Source organism: Chiloscyllium plagiosum, unplaced genomic scaffold (genome assembly GCF_037043375.1).
Source record: "Chiloscyllium plagiosum isolate Xiang-an unplaced genomic scaffold, Cpla_swu_hap1 HiC_scaffold_27, whole genome shotgun sequence".
Lineage (NCBI taxonomy): Eukaryota > Metazoa > Chordata > Chondrichthyes > Orectolobiformes > Hemiscylliidae > Chiloscyllium > Chiloscyllium plagiosum.
Genome location: NW_028270165.1, coordinates 15,209,119 through 15,217,089, shown reverse-complemented (window position 1 = coordinate 15,217,089; position 7,971 = coordinate 15,209,119). Strand labels below are relative to the sequence as shown.

Below are 7,971 nucleotides of genomic sequence, written 5' to 3'. Positions count from 1 at the left end.
AGAATGGTACTATGTTGTTGTTCTCCTCTTCAAACCAGGAGCCCCCCTCAGGCCCAAAGCTTCACCATTTGGAACACCAATATGCAGACTAGTCAAAGGCCTCCACTGAAAACACCAAGTCGAAGATTCACGCCACTCCATTTACTCCATCCAAGAATTCCTGAACACCAAAGACACTAAGATAGAAGAGGATGGAATAATGCTGTTCTTTGACATAACAGCCCTGTTCACATCCATTAACATCAACTTGGCCAAAGAAAACTGGAGACACTACTCGAAGAACCAGAGACACAAACACAGCACCAACTTCATCAGCAAAGATAGCACTGTCAACCTCGTAGAACTGTGTCTTACCACCCACTTCGTATTCAGTAACAAGCCCTCCAAACAAATCAACGAAATACCCATGAAACCACCAGTATCAGGATTCCTCGCAGAAGCAATAATGCAGAGACTCGAACAAACAGCCCTTCCAACGATCCACCCAAACTTTGGGTCCACGACAGTGATGACACTTTTGTCATCAAAAAATGAAACAAATTAGAGGAAACCTACAACACCATCAACAATATCCTCGCTGACATAAAATTCACAAAAGAGGAGAACAACAACAAAGTGCCATTTCTAGATGTCACAGTAGAGCAAACAGTCAATGGTAAATTCAAAACAGCCTCTACAGGAAAACAACACACACGAACCAAGTACTTAACTACAGAAGCAATCATCCCTCCACATACAAACAAATCTGAATCAGGACACTATTTCAACGAGCCACGACACACTGCAGCACCCAGGAACGACTGTAAATAATTACACAGCGCATTTAAGAAGAATGGGTAGCCTGCACCCCTGAAAATGGTTTCCCTGACCGGGAATCGAACCCGGGCCGCGGCGGTGAGAGCGCCAAATCCTAACCACTAGACCACCAGGGAGATGCGGATTTCTCTTGTCAGCTCTCCTAAAAATTACTTTCCTGCCTGGAAATCGAACCTGGGCCGCGGTCGTCAGCAAGCTTTCACCTGTGCATCCAACAATGTCATTTCTTGTATCCATTGCTCCCGATGCGGTCTCCTCTACATTGGGGAGGCTGGAGACTCCTCGCAGAGTCCAGTCACGGCACTTGAGGGGATATTTCCAGGACACCCGCAACAATCAACCCCATCGCCCTTTGGCCCAACATTTCAACACCCCCTCCCACTCTGCCGAGGACATGCAAGTCCTGGGCCTCCTCCATCGCCGCTCCCTCCACACCCGATGCCTGGAGGAAGAACGCCCCATCTTCCGCCTCGGATAAATTCAAACCCAGAACATTAATGTAGACTTCACCAATTTCCTCATTTCCCCTCCCCACACCTTACTTCAGTTCCAAACTTCCAGCACAGTGCTATCCTCATGACCTGTCCTACCTGCCAATCTCCCTTCCCACCTATCCGCTCCACCCTCCTCTCTGACTTTTCACCTCCATCCCCACCCCCATTCACCTATTGTACTCTTTGCTACCTTCGGACCAGCACACCCCCACCCCCCAATTTATCTCTCCGCCCTGGAGGCGTCCTGCTTCCATTCCTGATGAAGGGCTTTTGACCGAAAAGTCGATTTTCCTGCTCCTCGGAAGCTGTCTGACCTGCTGTGCTTTTCCAGCACCACTCTGATCTAAACTCTGGTTTCCAGCATCTGCAATCCGCACTTTTGCCTACCCAATAAACCCAGTATGTCGATTTCACATCAACAAACTGACACAAGCAGACACAACGTGTGCAGAAACCCTAGCCACATTACTTTACATAAAAGAGATCTGGGAAATGATGTCCAGACAACTCAACGCTCTCAGCATCATGGTAGCCCACAAACCTACCAACACACTTAAACAGCGGCTAATGAACCTGGAATAGCCTATACAAACAACCCGCAAACGAATGTTATTTACAAAATACCATACAAGGAAATATATACATGAACTCTGCCGCACAGTTCTCTGTGGCAAGAAATGCTGGGATGAGATAAGGAAGATGTTTTTCAGCCAAAACGAATCGGCACTGACTGGACAGCCATTTAAAATCAACGCTGTCAGGCCAGGATGGAAGATCCAACAGGATGAACAGATTTCTAATTTCCTGAAGATTTACAAAGCTGAGACTGGGTTTTGGTGTTTGTTCCCTTTCCACTCCCAGGAGCTGCAGTGGTTGGGGAGGTGAGTTGGAGAAAGTGAAATATGTCCATGAGCAGCGTGTGGGGCGATTTCAGCTTCCCCTCCTCTGACAGCGCTGTGACGTGACTCTGATGTTCTCAGGTACATTTACTGACGCGAGACAGTAAAAAGATTCCCATTCCCGCAAATCAGGAATTCAAACCGTATGCCGGCTTCAGGACAATGAGAAAGATTCATTGGAGTGTGTGAAGAAGCTGTGAGCTGCATTTCAAAGAGGTAGGTGGAGTCAGATGCGTCATCCATTGCGCCCCGGCACTGTGCGTACCTGACGCCGCCATGCTGCAGAGTTCTGACGTTAACACGGACATGCGCAGCAATGGGAACATTCACAAGAGGAACAGCCAAAGATAATCACCGTCACTGCTTCCCTTCCATTGTCCCAACTTGGTGAAGCAGTATCTTTCACTGGCAAATAAAACACATTCGTCCTCAGCTGCCTGCTTCATTTCGATCACGACTTCACGCCCCTCACTGTTCTCGTCTCATTTCCAAACACTTGGCTCATAGCCTCAAAAGTAGCTCTGTGCGTATCTGCTTGTTCCACCCTGACAGGCAATGGGTTGCAGATTTCCAACCGCTCCAATGATGTGAATCTTAAAGAAGAAACCGGAGAACAGTCTTCCTTTCTTTTTGACGACATTTCTCAACTATAGTCGGCAAGGTTCACACCTGCGTGGGGAAACCGCAATCGATCTCAAATCCATCGTATTAACCACTCGACCCAGGAATAAAGAACCACACTGACAGCTTCATTTCCCAGGTCTCTCTGCCTGTGGAGTTGAGAAATAGTGAGTTATTGCTGGGTTTGTTTGAATACAATCACTTCACAGGTTTCGAAAGGGTTACATATCTGCACATGGCGAGTCTGGTTGTTTCATCACGAAAGATGAAATAAACTTTCAGTTAAAAGCAAAAACAGAAATTGCAGGAGCAACTCAGCAGGTCAGGCACCATCGGTGGAAAGAGAATCAGAGACAATATTTCAGAACTCTGTTTTCTCCCACAGGTACTGCCAAACCGGCTGAGTTTCTCCAGCAGCTCCTCTTTGTGTCTCTGATTCTCAGCATCCGCAGTCCTTTACGTTAGAAATTAAATCAATTCAGCCTCATGTGCAGGAATGAGAATCCTTTCAATTTCCCAAAAATTGGCAGAGATTTCAAGGCATTTGGAAAAAAAAGTAAAAGTGACATTAGGAAGAACACTTTCTTGTCCCTGTATGACCGTGACAAGGAGGCAGATTCAAGAACAAAAAAGGGAATTCGGTGGTCATGTCCAAAGTAACAATGTGGAGATTTACAGGGCGAAGGCAAGAGAATGATACGAATAGAGACTCTCATTTACTTGCTGTGTAGAACCAGCAGAGCTAATGTGGGCCTCAAATTGCGCTGTGACACGTGTTGTGATTCAGAGTGAACTCACAGTTCAATCAACGGAAGGTGGGGATTTAGAAAAGTTTATATTTATACAATCTCCTCACGTCAACGCAACAACAAAGTGGTTTAATTATCCGCCAGTGGAGAGAACCTGGTTCCTGGAGATGGGACAAAGAGCTGGCTCAGGGATATCAGTCCACATTGCTCTCTTTGCCACGAGTTCAGAGGGAGAACATTGGAGGGACAAAGGAGAGAATAACGATCTGTGTCGGAGGGTGACTAACTGTTCATGGAGACTATTCCTGGCTAACAATAAGTCGTGTGTAACAGCAGACGATGTGATAACACGGCCTCGTGTGGGTGTGGTAGGGATCAAGGGCATGCGGGAGTTCGGATCCAAATAATATTGAACTCGATCTTGAAGACTGGAGGATTCCAAACGGAAAATGAGCCGCTGGTCTTCCAACTGGAGCGGAGCTTTGTTGGAACACTGCTGCATGTCTGAGACAGAGATGTGGGCCAGGGAACAGGGTGGCGTGTTAAAGTGACAGGCAACCAGAAGCTCATCGCCTCTGGGTGGGCTCGATCCACCAACTTTTCGATTAACAGCCGAACGCGCTGACCAATTGCGCCACAGAGACAGGCGATGACGTGGGCTGCGCCATCGCTTAGGGGAGGCTATTAGTGAATTCATAATTCAGCCTCCCGGCCTCGATTTCCAGTTGTCGTCTATCAGTTTTACTTTTCCATAATAAAGCCTGGGACATTCATTGTGGAGACACCGGGGACAGGCTGGAGACACATCCATGTCAGGAGGAACTAGCTTTCTTACTCCGGGCCGTCACCCTTCGAGCCTTTCCGTGTTTTGCCTGTTCCCGAGTTCTCTCATTGGCTCGGAGGCGAGAAGGGGTTTGAATTCCTGATGTGCAGGAACGACAATTCTTTCAATGTCTCAGATCAGTTCATGTTCCGAGAACATCAGAGTCAATCTCCCGCAATCTTCAACAAGGGGACGGTGTCTGGACTGTCTCTACTCAGTCGGACAGTTCATCTTTCATTCTCCTCGAAATCCGCTTCCCAAAGAGTTTCTCAAGGTTCACAAAGCTGGAGACTGGGATTTCTGTTTTGCTTCATGAACATTTTTCCATTTCGTAACTGACAATATTTTTCCAAAACATCTTCCCAATTGTACGCCATGATTCATTTCCAGGGATGAGGAATTTCCATTTTGGAGAGACATTCCCAAGGTTGGGAATGTTCGCTTTGGAGCAAAGAAGGTTAACTGGAGATTTCCTGGAGCTGTTGATCATGATGGGAGAAGAAGCGGTGGGAATGGGCAGATTAATGATCAGAAAAATCAATTGCCACTGACCAGAGTCAGTTACCAGAGGACAGGGATTGAAGTTCTTGAATGAAAAGCAGCACTTGTGCCTAATAAACATAGAGAATACTGCAGAAAGCCAACAGGGCGCGCAGCATCTGTGGAAAGGTAAACAGAGCTGACGTTGTGAGGCTGGTACGTTGTTTGTTCACAACCCGATTTTCCTGCATGGCAATCAATTCCCAGACATGAGAAAACTGGATTTTATCGAGACGGGTTTTGTGAAGTTTGAGCGATAATGCAGCCAACAGGAAGTCATTTAAAATCGCCAGTGAAGAAAGCATAGTCAGCAGGTTACCACCCTGAGCGGGGGAGCCCCAAAGGATCTCTACGCCAGCACCTTAAGTGTTCGGCGACAACTACACGCCCAAAGTTGTGGTCTAAAATTTCTCATGGAATGGTTCTAACAGGAAAGGTGAGTATTGGGCTTTTCCTGTCCGCGCCATAGTCCCAACGTATCCTGTTCCCCTGGATTTGATCAGGACAGAGGAGGCTGATGGGAGATCGAACTGAACTACACACATTGATGAGTGATAGAACGGGTGGGAAGGATCCATTCCCATGCATAGAGAGATTAATAATCAGGGCCGAAAATAAGGAGCCACTTCAAGAAATTTGGGGTTCATTCAGCAAAGCTAATGTGGAACTGTTCACAGAAAATTGTGGTGAAAGTCTCTCGAGTTATTTTGATGAGAAGTGTTGATGATGCTAATACAATCGATAGGATGAACGTAGATTGGTAAATGTATTTGGTGACAGTTCTGTTCTAGCCCTGTGAGCGAAACCTGGATCTGAAGGAATAAAAGGGACATTAACAACATCGATCTGAAATTGGATACGTGACAAGAAACAGAGCCATCATTAACAGTTGGCTTTTGAACTGGAAAAGTATTCTCGTGAAATTAGCTTGTGGCTTGAGGTATGCAAGGTCAAGATAATTTAGGTAAAACACGGAAACGCTATCCTCATTAGCAGACAGTGAAAGGATTACAAGATGCAAATTAAACATTTTCGATAAGTGATACAGGGGTCTGGGAAGATAAGTATTATAAACTGTGAACAACAAAGTTCTGGAGCACAACACTTACATTCAAAGACCGAAAACATCCAGGTCCTGATTAATCAGATGGCATTGTGGTGCTTTTCTGCAAAACATCCACTTGCAATGTCCTACAAAAGAGTGACAAAACCCATCCCTGTCATCCCAGGATAGAAAATCCGAAGGGATGAACCTTTGCTTATTTTCTGAAGATACACAAAGCTAAGACTGGGTTTTGGTGATTGTTTCCTTTCCACTCCCAGGAGCCGCAGTGGTTGAGGCGGTGAGTTGGGGAAAGGAAAGTGTGCCCGTGAGCAGCGTGTGGGGCTATTTCAGCTTCCCCTCATCTGACAGCGCTGTGACGTGACTCCGATGTTCTCAGGGACATTTACTGACGCGAGACAGTGAAAAGATTCTCATTCCCGCAGATCGGGAATTCAAACCGTATGCCTGCTTCAGGACAATGAGAAAGATTAATTGGGGTGTGTGAAGAAACTGTGAGCTGCACTTCAAACAGGTCGGTGGAGTCAGATGCGTCATCCATTGCGCCCCGGCCCTGTGCGTACCTGACGCCACCATGCTGCAGAGTTCTGACGTTAACACGGACATGCGCAGCAATGGGAACCTTCACAAGGTGAACAACCAAAGATAATCACCGTCACTGATTCCCTTCCACAGGCCCAACTTTGTGAAGCAGTATCTTTCACTGGCAAAGGAAATACCCTTGTCCTCAGGTGCCTGCTTCATTTCGATCACGATTTCAAGCCCCTCACTGTTCTAATCTCATTTCCAAACACTTGGCTCATCGCCTCAAAAGAAGCTCTGCGGGTATCTGCTTGTTCCACCCGAACAGGCAGTGGGTTGCAGATACCCACCAGTCCCAATGTGAGTGAAATACTTTTCCCCCTCCACTGATTTGAATCTTAAAGAAGAAGCCGGGGAGCAAGCTCCCTTTCTTTTCGACGACATTTCTCATTTTGTACTCGGCAGGGCTCACACCTGCGTGGGGAAACCGCAATGGATTTCAAGTCCATCGCATGAACCACTCGGCCCACGAATACAGAACCACACTGACAACTTCACTTCCCAGGTCTGTCTGCCTGTGGAGCTGAGAAAGAGTGAATCATCGCAGAGTTTGTTTGAATCCAATCACTTCACAGTGATTCGAAAGGAATAAATATCTGCACATGGCGAGTCTAGGTGTTTCATCCCAAAAGGTGAAATGTACTTTCCGTTAAAAACAACACGAGAAATTGCAGGAGGAACTCAGCAGGTCAGGCAACATCTGTGGGAAGAGAATCAGAGACAACATTTCAAAATTCTGTTTTCTCCGACAGGTACTGTCAAACCTGCCGAGTTTCTCTTTTTGTCTCGGCTTCTCAGCATCCGCAGTCCCTTCCGTTAGACGTTAATTCAATTCAGAAACCCCTTTGTGGAGAGGATTTCCGTTTGGGGAACATTTTCCTGACCCCATTAAAAGCGCTCAGCTTCGAAGCCAGTGAAGAACAGCGAACACACCGCCCCTGGGTGGGCTCGAACCACCAACCTTTCGGTTAACAGCCGAACGCGCTGACCAATTGCGCCACAGAGACAGAGGCTGGCGAGGGCTGCACCATCGCTTAGATGAGGCTATTAGTGAATTCATAATTCAGACACCCCGCCTCGAATTACAATTGTTGTCTCCCGCGCAGTCTTGCGAGAGATCCCGGCTTTCTTAACTTGACTTGTGCAAAAATACCCGATTAAACTTCTCAAAAAGAACCTCCGTGAAACGAGGCTGGGCTCCCTGTAGTACGAATTGGACAGGAAGTGAAATGATTGGAGATAGCATTGAACAGGTTGACGTGTTTACTTCCCTAATTTTCTTATCCCTCTGCCAATTGGCACGTGGCTTGGGCAGTAATGTTATTACACACACTGGAGCAGTGGGATTTTAACCTGAGCCTCAGGGCTCTATGGGAGACTACAG

General features: G+C 46.8%; 2 non-coding genes across 2 annotated transcripts; both read right to left on the bottom strand.

The window, feature by feature from the left end:
- Positions 1 to 860: 860 nt before the first annotated feature.
- trnae-cuc (transfer RNA glutamic acid (anticodon CUC)) lies at positions 861 to 932 on the bottom strand. Its single transcript has one exon. It is a non-coding gene; the product is annotated as a tRNA-Glu (tRNA).
- Positions 933 to 7,520: 6,588 nt separating this feature from the next.
- Positions 7,521 to 7,594, bottom strand: trnan-guu (transfer RNA asparagine (anticodon GUU)). Its single transcript has one exon. It is a non-coding gene; the product is annotated as a tRNA-Asn (tRNA).
- Between the last annotated feature and the right edge of the window lie 377 nt (positions 7,595 to 7,971).